The sequence below is a fragment of the Gopherus flavomarginatus genome, chromosome 13, assembly GCF_025201925.1.
Source record: "Gopherus flavomarginatus isolate rGopFla2 chromosome 13, rGopFla2.mat.asm, whole genome shotgun sequence".
In the NCBI taxonomy this organism is placed as follows: Eukaryota; Metazoa; Chordata; order Testudines; family Testudinidae; genus Gopherus; species Gopherus flavomarginatus.
Genome location: NC_066629.1, coordinates 10,919,432 through 10,936,613, shown reverse-complemented (window position 1 = coordinate 10,936,613; position 17,182 = coordinate 10,919,432). Strand labels below are relative to the sequence as shown.

The window sequence follows — 17,182 nt, the reverse complement described above, 5'->3', positions numbered from 1 at the left end:
TTTAGAATAGAAACACTTAGACAACTGTAACAATATTGCATACAAAAGAACTACATTCAAAGAATGGAAAGTCAAGCTCTCAAAAATGAAGAAATGGCAGAGTTAAGATGACCTTTGCAACCTTAACTCTGTCCCTTGTTCATATGCATTACAAGACAGCTTTCAGTTACAAGGTCACATCATATTTTTTTCCACAGGCCCCAAGCCTCATTCAGTACACAGCAGTGACAGTGCTTGTGGAATGAGGCAGCTGTTCACTATTTCTTTTCATCCCTACCATTCTGTGTGCAGCTCCTGTCTTTTCTCCCACCACCTGAACAATGCACCAAATACAGACTTTCCTCCTAGGTTTTTCTGTGGTGCTTATTACTGTAGGAACTTAGCCTCACAAGCGTTAATAAATGCTAAAGAAGAACAACTTTAACTTTGTAATCAATGAACATAGATTATCTCTGGATAATCTTTTTTTGGGGTTGAATCTCTTTTCCCCCTTACCTGTAATTATAGCTGCTTTTTTTGCTCATCATCTAATCTTCAGGTAAAAAGGGAGTATGCAGTTGAGCATTTTCATGTGTGCTAGTAATCTGCGAGCCCATCATTGGCTCCAGCTATACTGAAAAATGAGCCTCTAACTAAAAACCAGGTGAAAATACAACTCCCAGCTCCTGCTCATCTTGGCCCACAGGGGCTTGGCTGCCCGTTGTCTGCACCCTGATTAAGTGCTGGGAAGTGATTTGAGTGGAATCTAAGGGTTTGCAAACTTCAGAGGCTATTTTTGGATCCACTATGCTGCCTCATATATTTTGCTGTCCTAGGCACCTGCTTGTTTAGCTGGGCCTAGAGTCGCCCCTGGTTCTAGGAGCTGTACAAACACATAAGAAAGACGGTCCCTACTCCAAACACTTATAGTCTAAGTGCTGCTGCTTTTGCTGTAATTGTTGTTCTGTAATATGGGCGCCTTTATCTGTTAGCACCCCCTTGTGGCAAGACTGGAAACCACACCAACCTGGCTCCATCCCCCTTATGTCGCCATGCACAGTTCGGCATATGTCATCCTTGTTGAGCTGAGCCCTCCTGGCTGGGTCCTCAGTAGTCTCTGCCTCCTTCAGGATGATGTGGAGTCTAAAGTTCCAGGGTCCTGGTGGGGTGCTACTCAGCCCTTGGTCTCCTGGTTTAAAGTCCTTCTCCAAAGGCCCCTAGCTGGAGGAAACTGGGGAACCCAGGCCAGCTCGACTGACTGGGTTGCAGCTCAGGATCCTTGTTTGGAACAGCCAGAGCCAGTCCTTCTCAGTCCCTGGCTGCTCCCTGAGTAACTTCTTACCTCCCCTCTTCTGTAGGCTTCTCCACCCTCTTGGACTGCTTTTCACTCTTTGGCAGGGTGGTGTCTGGCAGCTGTTCCCCAGTCTACTGGAGGGAGGGCTATCATATTTCAGGTTCCACAAAAGAGAACACTGCCAGGGAGGAGAGGGCTATGGAAGTGGGGGAGGCGGAGTGGGGGGTAACTGTGGTGGGGACACTTACTGAAGGTGGGGGCAGTGTCGCTCCCTGTTACAGTGGCAGGGCATCAGTCACAGCCCATCAGTCAATGCATCCTTGTGGGACCCCCCGCCCCAGGGCTGGGAGCCGGGATCTGAAGGGACCAATCAGCTGTCGATGCAGGGGAGGGACCAATCAGGAAGTGGACCAGTCGAGGCTCTTTCTGAGCTGCAATATCTTCTCTGCAAAAATCACAGACATTGCCTGTTATTTGAAAAATCTGCCCAGACAGAGGGCGGAGCCTCAAAAAAGAAGCGATGTCCTGGAAACCCTGGATACATGGTAACCTCTCTGCATCCCTGGCAGCCATCCCGCCCTCCTGCTTTGCAGCCCTTCTACTCACAGCGACTGTTGGGCTTTCGCTCAGTGTTAACTGAGCAGGCAGGCGGGTGATTTGTTAACACTTCAGCTGCTGAACCAGCATGGGGTGTATACACATCAAGACATGTTCATCCATGTTCAAGGTGTCACCTTCATGCTCCATCCCTTGTATTCTAAATGAATCTATAAATCTCATAGGTTTTAACACTGCAAACATCAGTGATTTTAACATCAGAAGGGATCCTTAGATAATCTGTCTGACGTCCTGTATAACACAGGGCGGAGAATTCCCTCCGGTTTTCCCACTATTGAGCCCAATAGCTTGTGTTAGGCTAAAGCATATCTTACAGAAGGCATCCAGTCTTGAACCTTCATCTCCTGAAAACCCAGCCCAAGTTAAGCTGATAGAAAGGAATCTGAATTATGGTGGGTAAAATGTAAGAAGAAAGTAAGCAGGATAAAGACAGAATCTAAATAGCAAAGAGACAAATAAGACAAGCTATTCTGTATGTACATCAGAAGCAGAGCATCTGGGGGAGGAAATGTAGGGTTCCTGGACTGTCTGGAGGTTAAAGAAGCAACCAAGCAGATGGTGATATTGCCGAGATGCTAAATGATTTCTTTGCATCAGTCTTCACCAGACCTGCCTTTTTGTGGTGATTAAGATGAGGCACTGTCAGAGACTGAGGTGTCACAAGAATAGGTGCTAGATGAAAATGATAAATTTAAGAGCAGCAAGTCCTCAGGACCAGATGGGACAGTGAAGAGGTCTATGAGAATTTCAGGCTGAAGGTTCTCAGCTGCCAACAAAATATGCAAGATTGAATTTTCAAAAGTATCTAGTGTGGTAGAAGCACAAATCATAGATTATTAGGGTTGGAAGGGACCTCAGGAGATCATCTAGTCCAACCCCCTGCTCAAAGCAGGATCAATCCCCAAATGGCCCCCTCAAGGATTGAACTCACAACTCGGGGTTTAGCAGGCCAATGCTTAAACCACTGAGCTATCAATGGGACATGTGCTCCTAAGTCACTTAGGAGCTTTCGAAAATTCCACTTGCAGTCACATATTAACATCCCCTATTATACTGGAGTACCGGAGAATGGAAAGCATAGTACAGAAAAGACACTTGGGGAAGTCCTGAGGATTACAAAGTAGTGCAACTTATTTCAGACTCAAGAAAATGGGCTGAAATGATGATTCATAATAGAATTACAAAACATCTAGGTGTACTAGATGTGATAATGATAAAGCACCATGGCTTTGTAAAGGAAAATTATGCTTTAATCTAGTTGAATTATTGAGCATGTCAACAAAATAATGGCTAAAGGAGACCCATTTAATGTCATTTATGTCTGCTTTCAATGGCCCGTCCAAGAAGCTACTAAAATTAGGTAACTAATCATGGGGTGAGAGCTAAAGTACAACCACGGATTAGAAACTGGATCTGAGAAAGGAAAAGAGTAGGACTAAATGGACAATTTCCAACATAATACAAGTTAAAGATGGGTGCCCTAAGGTGCTGGTATCACATCAATTTGGTTTAATATTTTTATGGTGGTCTGAAAAAGAAACTGAACAAGTGAGATGGCAAAATCTGTAGGTGACACAGAATTATTTAGATTAGTCAAGAATGGAGAAGCTGGACCTGACCAAGGCCCTACTCCAGCAAAGCACTAAAGCACATGTGTGACTTTATGCATGTGTGTAATTCCACTTAGGTCGATGTAACTCCAGAGGGGCTGAAAGTTATGGATGTGCCTTTCTGCATAAAGGCCCAAGTTAGATGCATGGGCAGCCAGAAGACGGAGATAATGAGTTGTTGGCAAAAGCAGAGTAATGCAAATGAGAAGAAATAATCCAAACCGCTCATACAAGATGCTGGGTTCTAAATTAAGCATTACTACACAGACCTGAGTGTCGCTGTTCGCAGCTCAGTGAAGACTTCTGCTCAATGTGGTGATCACACTGTTACTGTGCATAGAGAATGAGAAAGGACACTCAGTATCTCATGACAGGGACCTACTGCCCTAAAAGTACATAATAGTGTGTTGGAGCTGGAGTTGGGAGATCCTTGCCTTTTACAGGGGTCTTGGGGAGCAGCTAAACTTCTGGTACCTTTGCAGAGCTGGTGGCCCTTTTCAGGTAGTGCTGCTTCCTTGTCATTTTGCATCCCTCTATGGGACAAAGTGCCATGAATAAATGTACCAATTAGAAAATAATGGAGTGCTTTCCAGTAACTGGTAATTTCAGTAACGGCTTATTAAATTGGGGACAAAGAGTAAAGTTTGGCCACATTCCCTCTCTCCATATATCTCTATTTCTGAGACCTCATTCAGCTTCTTTGTCTAGAGCTGATGTGAACAGCCTCACACTGGCCAATTCGCCTATGTTATGGGACTCTGAAATAGCACATTGCGCCTTGTGTATTATTTACCTTTGTCTGAAAGCCTCCCTATTTGCAGTTAGAACGTAGAGTTGATTCAAATATTATAATTTTGCACAACCTGCAAAGAGACAGAAAGGTGTGACTATATGCTTCTTCATGTGTCTTTTTCCTAGCCGCAGAGAGGGTAAATAAGGAATCTGCAGGGCCCTTTGTTACACTAAATTTCATGTTTAAAGAGCTATTCTATTCCTGTTGTGTTCTGGCATTTGAAACTGAGCCTGAATCTCCTAGCACAGATGCTGGAGCAAATCAGGAGTCCTGCCATTCAGCCAATGAAACTGCATTAAGGGAAAACTAGCAAAGTTCTCTGTGTTTCCAAAGGGAAACACCGGGAATAAAAGGTGGGCTCTCACCAAAGGGGGACGTGAGTCAGCTCCCTGTCTCTATTCTGGAACATTGCTAGGCTCAGTAAGGGCATATTTTTATTTATTATTTTTTGCAAAGCTGCGTACGAAGAAAGGCCCCTTCTGGGTTCCCTTTGCACAAAGCTCTGCTGTCTGACTCTGGAAGCAGCTGCCCTCTGGAGACCTCAGCTGCTGCTACTCAGGTAACAGCAGCAGCTGGCGGAGGTGGTAGTGGGCTCTGTCCTCTTTGTGAAATAGCCAGCGACGTGTTCCTACAAAGGAGAATGTGACACAGGCTGCTGTGTCAGTCCTGGGGAATTGCACAGCTCCACAAGCCTGTGCTCCTGTAAAGAGAAAAGGGCAAAGACCTTCATTGACTTGTTCTTCCTGACCCAAGGACATTCTTCCCTCACGTGGTTCTGAGGCTCCTTGAATTTTTGCAGTATGATTTAGCAGCCATGTTAAGAGCTGTCATGTTGCATGTGCAGCACGAACAGCAAAGAGGAGGCTCCACTTGGCATTTGGGAGGTTGAAATAGTTGCAGCCGGTTGGGACAGAGGCTGGTCTACACTAACTATGACAAGTTGACCTAAGTTACGCTGCTCCAGTTACATGAATAACGTCGGTGTAGCTTAGGTCGACTTACCATACTGGGTCGATGGAAGATGCTCTCTCGCTGACTTCTCTTACTCTTCTCGGGGAGGTGGAGTACTGGAGTCGCCAGGAGAGCACTCTGCGATTGATTTAGTGGCCCCCTAAATAGACACGGCTGCATCAATCACAGCAGTGCCCATCTACTGTAAGTGTAGCTTCCGAAGAGAGTTTGGGACAATAGGAAGAAATAAACTACAAAAGGATATTGTTCCCTCATTTCTTCCTGTTTAATGCTCAGAGGTTAAAGGGAAAGGAGCCATGTGTCTCTTCTGTTTGGTGTCTCTTGTGCCATGTGTATAGAGTTGACAGGCGTCCGGTTTTTGACCAGCTGCTCCCCAGAAATGGCTGGCATGTCTGTCCCTTAGGCGCAAGAGCGATCAGGGGAGCTCTGCATTGCTGCCCCCAGCGCTGACTTCGCAGCTCCCATTGTCTGGGAACCCAGCCTATGGGATCTGTGGGGGCAGCGCCTGCAAACATGGGCAGCGTGCACTGAGCAGAGCCACTTGGCCGTGTCTCTGCCTAGGGGCCGGACATGCCAGCTGCTTCCGAGAGCTGTGCAGTACCAGGGCAGGCAGAGAGGCTGCCTTAGTCCCGCTACACCACCAACCAGGAGCCGCTTGATGTAAGCTCTGTCCGGCTGGAGCCCATATCCCGAACCTCCTGCCCCAGATCGGAACCCCCTCTCACACCCTAACTCCCTCCCAGACCCACAACCCACACCCCAACCTCCTGTCCCAGGTCAGAACCCCCTCCCACACACTAGCTCCTTCCCAGACCCTCCATCCACACCCCAACCTCCTGCCCCAGGTGGGAGCCCCCTCCCGCACCTAACTCCCTCCCAGACCCTCCACCCACACCCTGACCTCCTGTCCCAGGTCAGAACCCCCTCCTGCACCCTAACTCCCTCCCAGACCCTCCACCCACACCTGACCTCCTGTCCCAGGTCAGAACTCCCTCCCACACATTAACTCCCTCCAAGACCCCGCACCCCCACCCCAACCTCTGGCCCCAGGTCGGAACCCCCTTCTGCACCCAAACTCCCTCACAGAGCCTTCACCCCGCACCCTCTTTTGCACCCCCTTTTGCACCCCAACCCTGTACCCCAGCCATGAGCTCCCTCCCTTTCCACACCCCAACCCCCTGCCCCAGCCCAGTCAAAGTGAGTGAGGGTGGGGGAGAGTGAGTGCCAGAGGGAGGGGGGCTGGAGTGAATGGAGGCAGGGCCTCAGAGTAGGGGCGTGACCTCAAGGAAGAGGTGGGGCAGGGGCAGGGCAAGGGTGTTTAGTTTTGTGCAATTAGAAAGTCCCTGGCAACTCTACATGTGTACAGGCTTCCTCCATCATGAAGATACTTACTTTTCAGTGGCTAATTTCTGAGGATGATTAGCTGATGAACTGCCTCTGTGCTTCAGAGCCTCTTTTCATCTGGAATTGTGCATCAAGGTGCCTATATGGCAGAGAAATTCAGTTGAATAGTGTTTCCTTTTATTCTGTTTGCAAAGCATCACAAGGAAACCTTTGTCCCTCCCAGCCCCAGCAGAATTCTTTGCAGTGCACATCTTGCATTACCAACAGCTACTCTGGAAGAGTTTGAAGAGTTTTAAAAGACTGTTTTTGGGAATGGTATCCCTGTGTGTAAAGAGAGCTAGCCTTATACTCCAGGATTCCCACCAGCTGGCCTTGGAGGAAGAGCGAAACATGCTGGTGACACTCACCGCTATGTCTCTTTTCTCTGACCTAACTAGGTGGTTGAGCATCTGGGGGTTGTAGGAGGGCTGCATGGCTGAGGTTTGAGCCAGTGAAGACCAAGAGAATGTGTGATGATTGGGAGAAGAAAGTGTAAGAAATGGTTTAGATTAGGGGAGTCTCCTCAACTGAGGTGTTGCCCATCACTTGTTATAGGGGGTTGCAATTGCAGGAGCAATAGTTGGTCCTCAGTTGTTCATAGTTGCTGAGGTAGCAGTGGTGACCAATTTGCCCTTGTCAGGAAAGGTGTGAGGGCCTTGCTCCAATGATCCAGGCCTTTGGCATCTCCAGATTAGACCCAGCAATGTGCTTTTTATGGAGTTGCACAAATAAAGGAGCAGGTGATGTCTGGGGTTCTCTGCTTGGTGTATCCTTCTGGAATCCTGATTGTAAACCTATGACCTCACTCCTGTTCTCTTCTTTCATTTGTTGTCCTCTGGAATCTGGATCCATCATGTACATGGGGAACAAAAAGGCCTGTGAAAGTCCTGTGGAAGAACTAGTGGGTGATCATGTAACTAACATATTAATGCATATACATGAGGGGGGCAAATTAGCATTTTCTGGGCAACTTTAGTTCTTGCATTTCCTAACTTTTGAGTTTTTGATTTTGCAACTTGAAAAATATTCTTTTAACACAGGGTGTTTTTAGCCTCCAAAATGCACAGAAATTTTCAGGACACAGCAACATTGCCCTAATTTAATTAAGCAATTCTTACTTTCACCCATTTCTACTTTAAGGACACAATTATAGCGCTACCCAGACGAGTGTGTTGGGGGCGCAGCTTGCTCCCTACAGGAGGTGTGGTTGGGATGTATGTGGCAGTTTGCTCCCTGTAGCCTTTGCGTCCTGGTCAGCTGATTTACAGCACAACAGCTGCATACTTTGAGGCTAGGAACTGACTTCCATGTTGAGCGTATCCCACCTGACAGATCCATCCCAGGGTGTTAATTTTTGCTCTGACATCTGCTCTCATTCTAGTAATTTCCTCTCTAATAAAAACCCTTTTTAAAATATCAGCAGGTACCGTCTGGGGTTGGATCCTGAGGCTCCTCTGTTCTTCACGCTGATCCACTGAAAGAGTCCCTGAACTGTAAGTAACTTTGATTGGCATTTTCTCCTGTCTTTCGTTGAGGTTATGGATTAAAGATCAGGCCAGAAATTTGATATTTGTCTGCACCGCACTGTGTAATGAAACATCTAACAATGAACTAGTCAGGATTTAAAATACAGCGAAATTCTAATTAGATTAGTCTGCATGTGACAGAGCAGCCCTGTAATATGACATTCTATTTAATTAGTCTTTATTGATTGTGCTTTAAGGTAGACTTCGTATACTATATGTGTAATTAGCTCTCCTGCAATACATGCTTGGCACAAGTTTGACTAGTCTGAACCTGACACATGTAGCAGAAAGATTTCCTCTCTGTGTGGAGGTGAAGGGCCAAGCTCTACCACTTTCACTGAACAGAGGTTTTGGCCTGCCCTGTTCCGACATTTGTGTGTATGTGAAGAGACTAGGCCACATCCTGTGGATAATTTACTTGGCTGCTTGTTGCATGATTTATATACAATCGCCCGTGTGGTTACAGAAAAAGTTACATCTCCTGGCCACACCTGCTCGCAGGCAAACACCCCTGACAGCCACAGGTCAGAATCATAAGAAACAGTTTTATAAAAGCCCACCCATCTCTGTGGCATTCTTTGGCATGGGGACCTCACCCTGGCAGGGGCTGCTTCCAGCGTGGCTTGGTGCAGTAGAGATGGGTGACTGATGGAGAGGAGAGGCAGATCTCCTGTAGCCCTTGTCTCTCCTGCTGCGAGGGGCTAGTTGAGCACTCGTTTTCTCCCATGATGGGATGAGTGTAGATGGCGGAGTTTGTTCAGTGGGCGTCAGCCAAGACTGACTTCCTTATGTGGCGTTTTAAGCCCTCCCGAGGTAGAGTCGAAACTCAGTTTTTGGCAATTTACTGCATCTCTGAAGGCGTCTGGTAGAATTCCCTTTAATAGTACATTGGCCTCGAACTAGTCCATGGAATTATAAATGATTAACCGTTATCAGCGAATATCGTCACCTCTGCGTAAAAACAGATTGAGTGTAATGAACATTTGAATAAATCATAAGAATGGCTAGCCTGGTATCATATAACGTCATGCACGTCATGTGGTACGTAGGCATGATTTCTTGAGTATCTAGCTCAACGGAAAAATAAGAAACTGAAACTTCTGCACATCTACCTAAAATCAGTCGTAATGCTAATGGTGTGATATGCACAAATGCCCTGGAAAAGGTCAGGATTGTGTGAAGGACTCAGAGATGAGCTGCTACTATGTTATTCGTTGGTAGTTCTAGAACAGCAGGCAATGGAAGGATTACGTTTTTTAAATGTTCCTCCATCCCATGTACATGCCTATATTCTTAGACCTTTGTGTCCTACTCTGTAGCTGGCCATCTTGATGTGCAACTCTTCTTTGCTGAAGTGTTAAAATATCCTGGTGGTGACTTCTAGGGTATTATGTGGATTGGTACAGGTAATTGCTTGATTCTTCATTTCTGCTCCCATCTCTTGGGCTGTCATAATTCACCTCTAGGTCTTCGATAAAATCTCAGTGCTTCATTCAAGGCCTCTCTATTCTCTGACGCTGGTGGCTGGTAATGGCAATGTCTGGTGCAGTATTATGATTGGCTGGACTTGTAATCTTAAAACAGAATTCCTTGGGGCCTGAATCTTTGGAATCATTTGTAGGGTTTTCCCCATCCCAGATCCTTTGTGTATGTGCCTGGCTCGTGTCAATTAGCAATGGTAATCCTGTGCGTTGCTTTGCTCACTCACTTATCAGAGTGGGAGAGAACACCAGGCGCTGGGAATGTGTAACTAAGATTAGGAGTCATGGCTTATCCTCTGCGCTATAGAGCTCGCTCCTGGACTTCGTCTTCCAGACCGTGAACTTGTGATTGTCCTGAATGAACAGCTGAATACAAGGCCAAGCAGGTGGCTGTCTTTGTCCTATAGTATCCCATTGCATGATCTAAGCAAAAAATACCCATTGCTGTTTATGGCAGCATCTCTGCAGTAAATTACCTCAGTTATTTGGGGGCCTCTGAAGGAGCAGACTAGCCATAATAGCCAAGAACTCTTAGAGATACTTCTTGATATTAGATATTGGTTCAGGAACAAGCCCCAGGTTGCCTAGAGATGTTTGCTGGTGCTTGCTCTAGTTTAGGTTCCCTGGGTGTTAGCTTGAGGCCAGGCCCAGCCATTTAGAGACCCCATGCTTCCAGGCTAGCTCCATGTCTAACTCTGTCATCTCTGCTCTCCATTGATGGGGTTTCCAGAGCCAGATGCTACCCTGGGAATCCAGTTAAGTGTGGAGATTGGCCTGAGGCTGCTATCTTTCTGGGAGAGTCTCTGCAGGGCTAGTGGAGGAAGGATCTGTGTGGATCATTGAAGCCCACAGGAGTCTTCTGCAAGGTTTTAGAGAAGGAGAAGAGAGTAAGGGGGGTTGTTCATCTGATTTTGAGAAATAAGGGAATTATGGAGATTATGTTCAAACTGGGCATTGGCTGCTAATCTTTCTCCCCATTATATGTGGATGGGGGAGGGAGGTCTTGCACAAACAGTGTCTTCAGCTCATGAATGCTGGAGGATGATGCAGCAGGGTAATTAAAGTGCAGCCCAGTTATGGTGAACACTCATGCGTTAGTTCTGGCCCTGAAGAAAGCTTGGCCTTCCAGGCATCCCGCTCGTGCTGTGTGTTTGTTCTGTAATACCGTTGGTTGATGTGATGATCACTTTGGCTTCAGGAGCTTTCTGCATCTTTCCCACGGGGAGGCTGGGAATTACTATGGATATTCTCCAAGAGGCTCTGTGGATATTGGGGTGACCTGAGACCATAGCTGGGTGCCAGCATCGCATCCTACACATTCCTCTTCATTAGCCCCTCGGACAGAAGAGGAAGAAGTCGCTTGGTTATAAAATGTTTCTCCGTTATAAAGTGTCTCTACGTCACCCAAGAGTTTATGTCCTATAGGCTTAGTTTATTGCTGAGCAGTGACCTCTCTCTTTCTTAGAGACTGGGAATATATTGCTTAGCAACAACTGATCTGATGGGGCACTTGTTTTATGTGTCTTTCTTCACCACTGATTTATTTCTCCTTTGAGGGGGAGGTTGTTTTTCTGATTTTGAAAAACAAGTGACTTGGGGGGATTATGTTCACCTGGAGTGTTAGCAAATTCTCTGTAATTTACAGAGGATTGAATTTTGGCTTTGCCACAAGCCCCAAGGCGGGGCAGTGTGTTGTCACAGCACCCCGGAGCACAGCTTGGAGAGTCACAGTCTGCTGCCTGGGTCCCCCTGCACCAGGGAAGGTGGTTTGTGAAGGCCATGGGTCTGGGGAAGCTGGTTTGCTCATGGCACTGGGACGCAGGGAGAGACAGGGAATAGTGCCACTGTGGAGGCTGTTCTCCTCCCACACAATGCAGGTAGCTGGTGCTGCAGAGTAAAGGGTTGCCTTGCCGTCCTTTACTCTCCTGCACAGGAGCAGCAGGTGTGCCACAACCTGGCCATGATTTATTTCGACTACAATGTAGAGGAAGCCCAGCACCAAAGCTCTGAGCACCCTGGAGGGACACTTGAAAACACAGTAATAGGAGCTACAAATATGCATTGTCTAAAGCTGTAGCATAACTGCCTGCCCCCCAACATCTCAGCCATCCCCAGTCATATGCCCACGCCCCCCATTGCAACTTTCCCCTAAGAAAAATCCCTCTCTCCGCTGCCTTTGCACTCCCCCAATGGCCACTCAGTCCCATGGGTGTAGTGATGCACCCAGAAGGTCAACCAGCTCTGGGTATCGGAGAAGCATTCCACAGGAAAGCAGCCCCTCCCCCTTCTGACCTGAGGAGCATCTGACTGAAGCCATGGCCATGTGGCACAGGGACAGATGGTCTTTCAAGAAGGCAGGTACCAAGCTGATTAGGGCTTTGTAGGTCAAAGACAACACCTGGAGCTCCACCCAGAAAGCCACAGGCAGACTGGTCATGCGTCGTGCTGCCATCACGAGGCACACTGTTACAAGCAGCCTGCACATTCGGCATCAGCTTGAGTTTCAGCTAGGCTTAAGGTGTAGCGCCATCAGGAACACATTGCAGGGCCCAGCCTCGAGGTGACAAAGGCAAATCAACTAACAAAGTCCCTGCATTTGAAAGACACATTCACAATCTTCTGGCTAGGTGCAGCTGGAAAACAAGCCTGCCTGGTCACAGCTGCCAGGAGCCCTGTGGAGAGGGTGAGGGCAAGGCTCTCCTCTCACCCAGCCAGGCACTGTAGGGCATAGGTGCCGACTCCATAGGCTCTCTGGGGCTGGAACACCCACAGGAATAAAATGGTGGGTGCTGAGCACCCACCAACATCCATGCCAATCAGCATCTCCCCCTCCCAGTTCCTCCCATCTGCTGAAATCAGCTGTTCTGCAGCATCCAGGTAGCACTGAGGGGGATGGGGAGGAGCAAGGGCGGGGCACACTCAGGGAAGGGGGCACAAGGAGATGGGAAGAGGTGGGGCAGGAGTGGAGCTGGGGCGGGGTGGAGGTGGGAAGAGGCAGGGTGGGGCCTTGGGGTCTGGAGTGGAGTGGAGGTGGGGTCTGGGATAGAGCCAGGGGTTGAGCACCCCCCCCCCCAGCACATTAGAAAGTTGGCATCTCTGCTGCAGGGAGTGAGGAAGCTCCTGCAGGGTCCTGAGTTAGCGGACAAAATGTGACCCTTTCCTCTGTACTGTTCAGAAACAAGGTGATTGCAGTAGTGAGCCTTCCACCCACTTCTCATTCTTCTCACACCAATGGCCATGTGTGTCTGAGTCTGGAGCCCCAGGTCACCATGCACCTGGAAGGGAATGGCCAGTCAGGCAGCTCACCTTCTGGTGCCGGGGCAGGTCTGTGTGACAGCCATGCCTGTCTACAATGACAGGTGGGAAGGCTTTTCTCCAACCTATTTGGCTGTGAAGAATGGGCCCCTCTGGGGCCCATGGGTGAGGTGTCCTTGAAGTTTCTGAGATTTTGGAGTCAGTCCTGAGAGCTTCAAAAATCCCCTAAAGCCAAAAATTGAGCTCAAAAGTTAAAATGAGGCAGTATAGTGAGAGCGTGACCACTGGTCATCGGGAGGTTATACTCTAACTTGGCTTCTTCCGTCTCTTTGAACAGGTGCTCAGAGGAGGGAGTGAGGGCTGGGGGACTGCAGGAAACACCAGAGACAGAAGGGGAGCTGTTTGGTGCGGTAACCTCCACACTCCCAGTCACTGCAGGGCTGAGGTGACAGCCCAGTCCGGGGTTTAGGTTTTAGAGCAGTTTCAATGGTATGCTGGGTGGAGACATTGTTCTGGGAGGACTTTGAGGGCTAAATCCTGAAGGAGACAGATGGCCTGTGCGGCTGGTATTTATCGCTGATCCACCTGCTGAATCTTGCTGCTGAATTTGTCTGGCAGCTTACCTAAGATGCAGCAGCTCACTTGCCGTGGTACTGTCCCTACATGCTTTGATACAAGGATGGGGCTGAATGATGGAGAATCAGCAGATTGTCGTGTTACAGAGTGAAGCCATTTGTCATCATTGCAAACATGTATAATAAACAGGCTGTTTCCTTAGCCTCTCTACTGAGATTCAAGTGAGAAAATCAAAGCACACACCTTGAGTAACCACAGGGAGCGGAGTAAGAATGTGGGTAATAACAACATTCCCCTTATCTGGAACAGGCCACCATCTCCTGTGATTTGAGTTGGGATGCTCCCATGCTGCAGGCAGCTGTCCTGACAGGCTACCCTAGATAGAGCATCCAGGATTCCAGATGGGTCTGAGGAAGGTTTTGTTCAGCCACACCGCATTGTGCTGGAGTTTGGAGGGGACTGTACTGCACTGGTGGCACCTGAATGCCCTCCCTGCCTGCGTTGCTGGACTACCCACAGGAAAAAATGGTGTGTGCTTAGCACCGATTGGCAGCTCCCTATCAGAACCTCCCCTTCCCCGCAGCCCCTCCTCCTTGCTGGCAGGCTCCACCGATCAGTGCCTCCCCCTCCCTGCCGGTGCCTACTGCCTGCCGCGGATCAGCTGTTTCGCAGTGTCAGGAGGCACTGGTGGGGAGGAGCGAGGGTGCAGTGCTCTTGGGGGAGGGGCAGAACTGGGCAGGGAAGAGGCAATGCAGGGATGGGAGGAGGAGGAGAAGGGGCGGGGCAGGTATGGGAAGAAGAAGGGCAGGGGTGGGGCATTGGGGGAAGGGGTGGAGTAGGGGCCGGGCCCGGGTGAAGCCAGGGGGGAGCACCCCCCCCGGCAGATTAGAAACTCGGCGCCTATGGTTCCTACCACTTGGCTCCTGATGTAATGTCTCCTCTGTGTTTTCCATCTAGAGCAGTGGTTGTCAACCCGCGGGCTGCACGTGGCCCAATTAGCACACAGCTGCGGGCCAGCTCACCTGTGTGCCAAAGGCCAGCTTGTGAGACAGGTCTGGGTTCCCATCTGCCCAGCGCGGTGGGGTTTGGGCTGCCCTGCCACCCAGCATGGTGGAGGTGGGGTCCGGGCTGCCCCGCCACCCAGCATGGCGGGATTGAGGTCCAGGCTGCCAGCCTACAAAGTGTGGTGGGGGTCCTGGTTGAGGCTACTGGCCAGCCCCATGGAATCCGGGGTGGTCGGGGGCCCGGGCTGCTGGCCAGCCATGCGTCGTCTGGGGTCCGGGGCAGGCAGCCGGCCAGCCCCTTGAGCTTCAGGGGTCCAGGGCTGGGGTCAGCACTGCTGCTGCCCTGCCACTCAGCCTCTGCTGTCCAGGTAACACAATGATAAATAAGTTGAGAACCACTGATCTAGAGTAAACCTTGCCCTTCCCTGTACATAGTGACCCAGAATTGCTGTCATCCCACTGCCTGCACCAGTGTGGCCATCTAACCATGGTAGGAGCTATAAAAGACCAGGGCCTGATGAGTAAACCAACTATAAAATCAAGATGGATACAGAGTATACACCAAAGATACCAAATTGCAGTTGAATGGAAGGAGTGTTCCCATCTACATCCACAGGAGGAGAGGCTGCTGGCTGGGACCATCAAGCACGCCAGTAGACAGGAGGTGGAGGAAAGTGGGTCTACCTGGGCAGCATGAGGAACTGCTCTTGGGCCCAGGTGTCTGCCAATTTGGGGAGGTGTCATTGCCAGGGGCAACCTACTACCAAGTCTCTCAGAGTGGGATAAGCTCCCTGCCTTCTGTCGTCCTGATCCACAGGCGAGCTTCTGAAACAGCTGAATAACGGGGAATATTCCATCAGTATCTTGTTTTGGTTATATTTGAATTACTCAGTAAATGAAGATTAGCTCTATTCTAATTATCCCAGATATAACGTGTAACTTTATGGATAACAGCAACCCATTCACAACTCTATGGAGCAAAAGCCTCCTAAGCTGAGTCCCATGTCTACATGTCTTCTCTTTGACTGTGTGTCTGAGGAAAGGTTTGGATGTGGAAAAACTCAATCAAGAACTTCCTCACACTGATTTATGTAGCTCTGTAACTGTGCTCTGTGTACTGCATCTTTCAAATGTGCTTTGGGTACTGCACCTGCCTGTTTCAGAGACAATTCTAAGGCAACAATGATTCTGTGTTTCAGTTCGGCTACAGAATGAGAACCCCTTGCTTTACTTTACATTGATTCTTTTTTTGTTGTTTCCTTAGTCTGAAATAAGTCACTGTTTTGCAAATTCTTTGATTTAGGGACTGTATTTCTTTTTGTCTTCTGTGAAGTACCTTGCCCACTGTAAAATAACACTCTACTTTCAAGGGTCTTGAAGGGCCTGATCTTGCCTTATTGACTTCAATTGAAGCAGGATCAGTCCCCAAACTCAGCCATCCCTGCCCAGTGTTGGTTAAATGATGCCTCATTTTGTGGCTATTAGGTCAGACAAAGAAGACGTGTGTGGCTTCTGAGTGCAGGATTTGTTAATCCTGCAGCACTCCGGTCCCACATGTGGATTTCTGTGCCCCTAACCATTCCCTAGTGGAGTATGATTAGGCTTCCTCTCATTAATGTTAATGCTCCCCACTAAGCTGTGCTGTTGTTTCCATCTGGAGAGGCAGAGAGCTGAACCTGGGAAATGGGGATATTTACCTCTCCCTTTTATAACTCAGCTCTTCTTCATCTGGCCTGCTCTCCAGCGCATGGAGACTGATTCAGGCTCTTTGTTGCCCTAGTCCAGCCAGTTTAGATGCAGCTCATAAAGCAAATAGAACAATCATCCCATGAGGCTTTGGCAGAGGAGTTCCAGAAACTATTTGCTCCAACTGCAAGCCAGCGCTCCAGCAGAGTCCTCTTTATGGGAGTTCAGGAAGACTTAATTGGGATTGATTTTTTTAATTACTTGCTGCCTGTGCATTTCTCCCATCTTTTACGTCAGGTGGGTCATTCTTCTGCTCTAACACTAAACTCGCTTACAATGAGGACAGAGACTGGTGAGCACAAGTGCAGGTTATGTACAGGAGCTTATTTCAAGTTGATAAGTGAGAACTGTGCTGTGTTTCTTCCCCACAGAGCTCTCCTTCTCCTTGTACCTGACTGATCCTGAACCATCGCTATAGTCAAGGCCGGCTCCAGGCACCAGCCAACCAAGCACGTGCTTGGGGTGGCACGTTATAAGGGGCGGCCAATCTTGGTTCGGCAGGGCGGTGCTTGGGTTTGTTTTTTTTTTGGTTTAGCGGGGCGGCGCTCCAGGGGTGAGGGGTTGGTTTTCTTTTTGGTTTGGCGGGGTGGCGCTCCGGGGGTTGGGGTGGGGGTTGATTTTCTTTTTGGTTCGGCAGGGCGGCACTCCGGGGGCGGGGGGATTGATTTCCTTTTTGGTTCAGCGGGGTGGCGGTCGGGGGTGGTGTTTGTGGTTCAGTGGGGCGGTGCTTGGGGGGGTTGTTTTTGGTTCGGCGGGGTGACGCCCGGGTTTTTTATTGTTATTGATGTTTTTGGTTCAGTGGGGTGACACTCGGGTTTTTTATTGTTGTTGATGGTTTTGGTTTGGCGGGGCGGTGCTCTAGGGGGGAGGGTGATTTTCTTTTTGGTTCAGCAGGGTGGCACTGGGGGGGCGTGTTTTTGGTTTGGCAGAGCGACGCTTGGGTTT

General features: G+C 48.9%; 1 protein-coding gene across 9 annotated transcripts in view; it reads left to right on the top strand.

The window, feature by feature from the left end:
- The window catches only part of PKNOX2 (PBX/knotted 1 homeobox 2), a 623,477-nt gene that overhangs the window by 83,059 nt on the left and 523,236 nt on the right, over positions 1 to 17,182 (top strand). For all 9 annotated transcript variants that reach the window (XM_050921671.1, XM_050921661.1, XM_050921668.1 and 6 more), the window contains exon 2: positions 8,070 to 8,142. The gene's annotated coding sequence lies outside the window, so the exon portion shown is untranslated. The remainder of the gene's footprint in view (positions 1 to 8,069; positions 8,143 to 17,182) is intronic.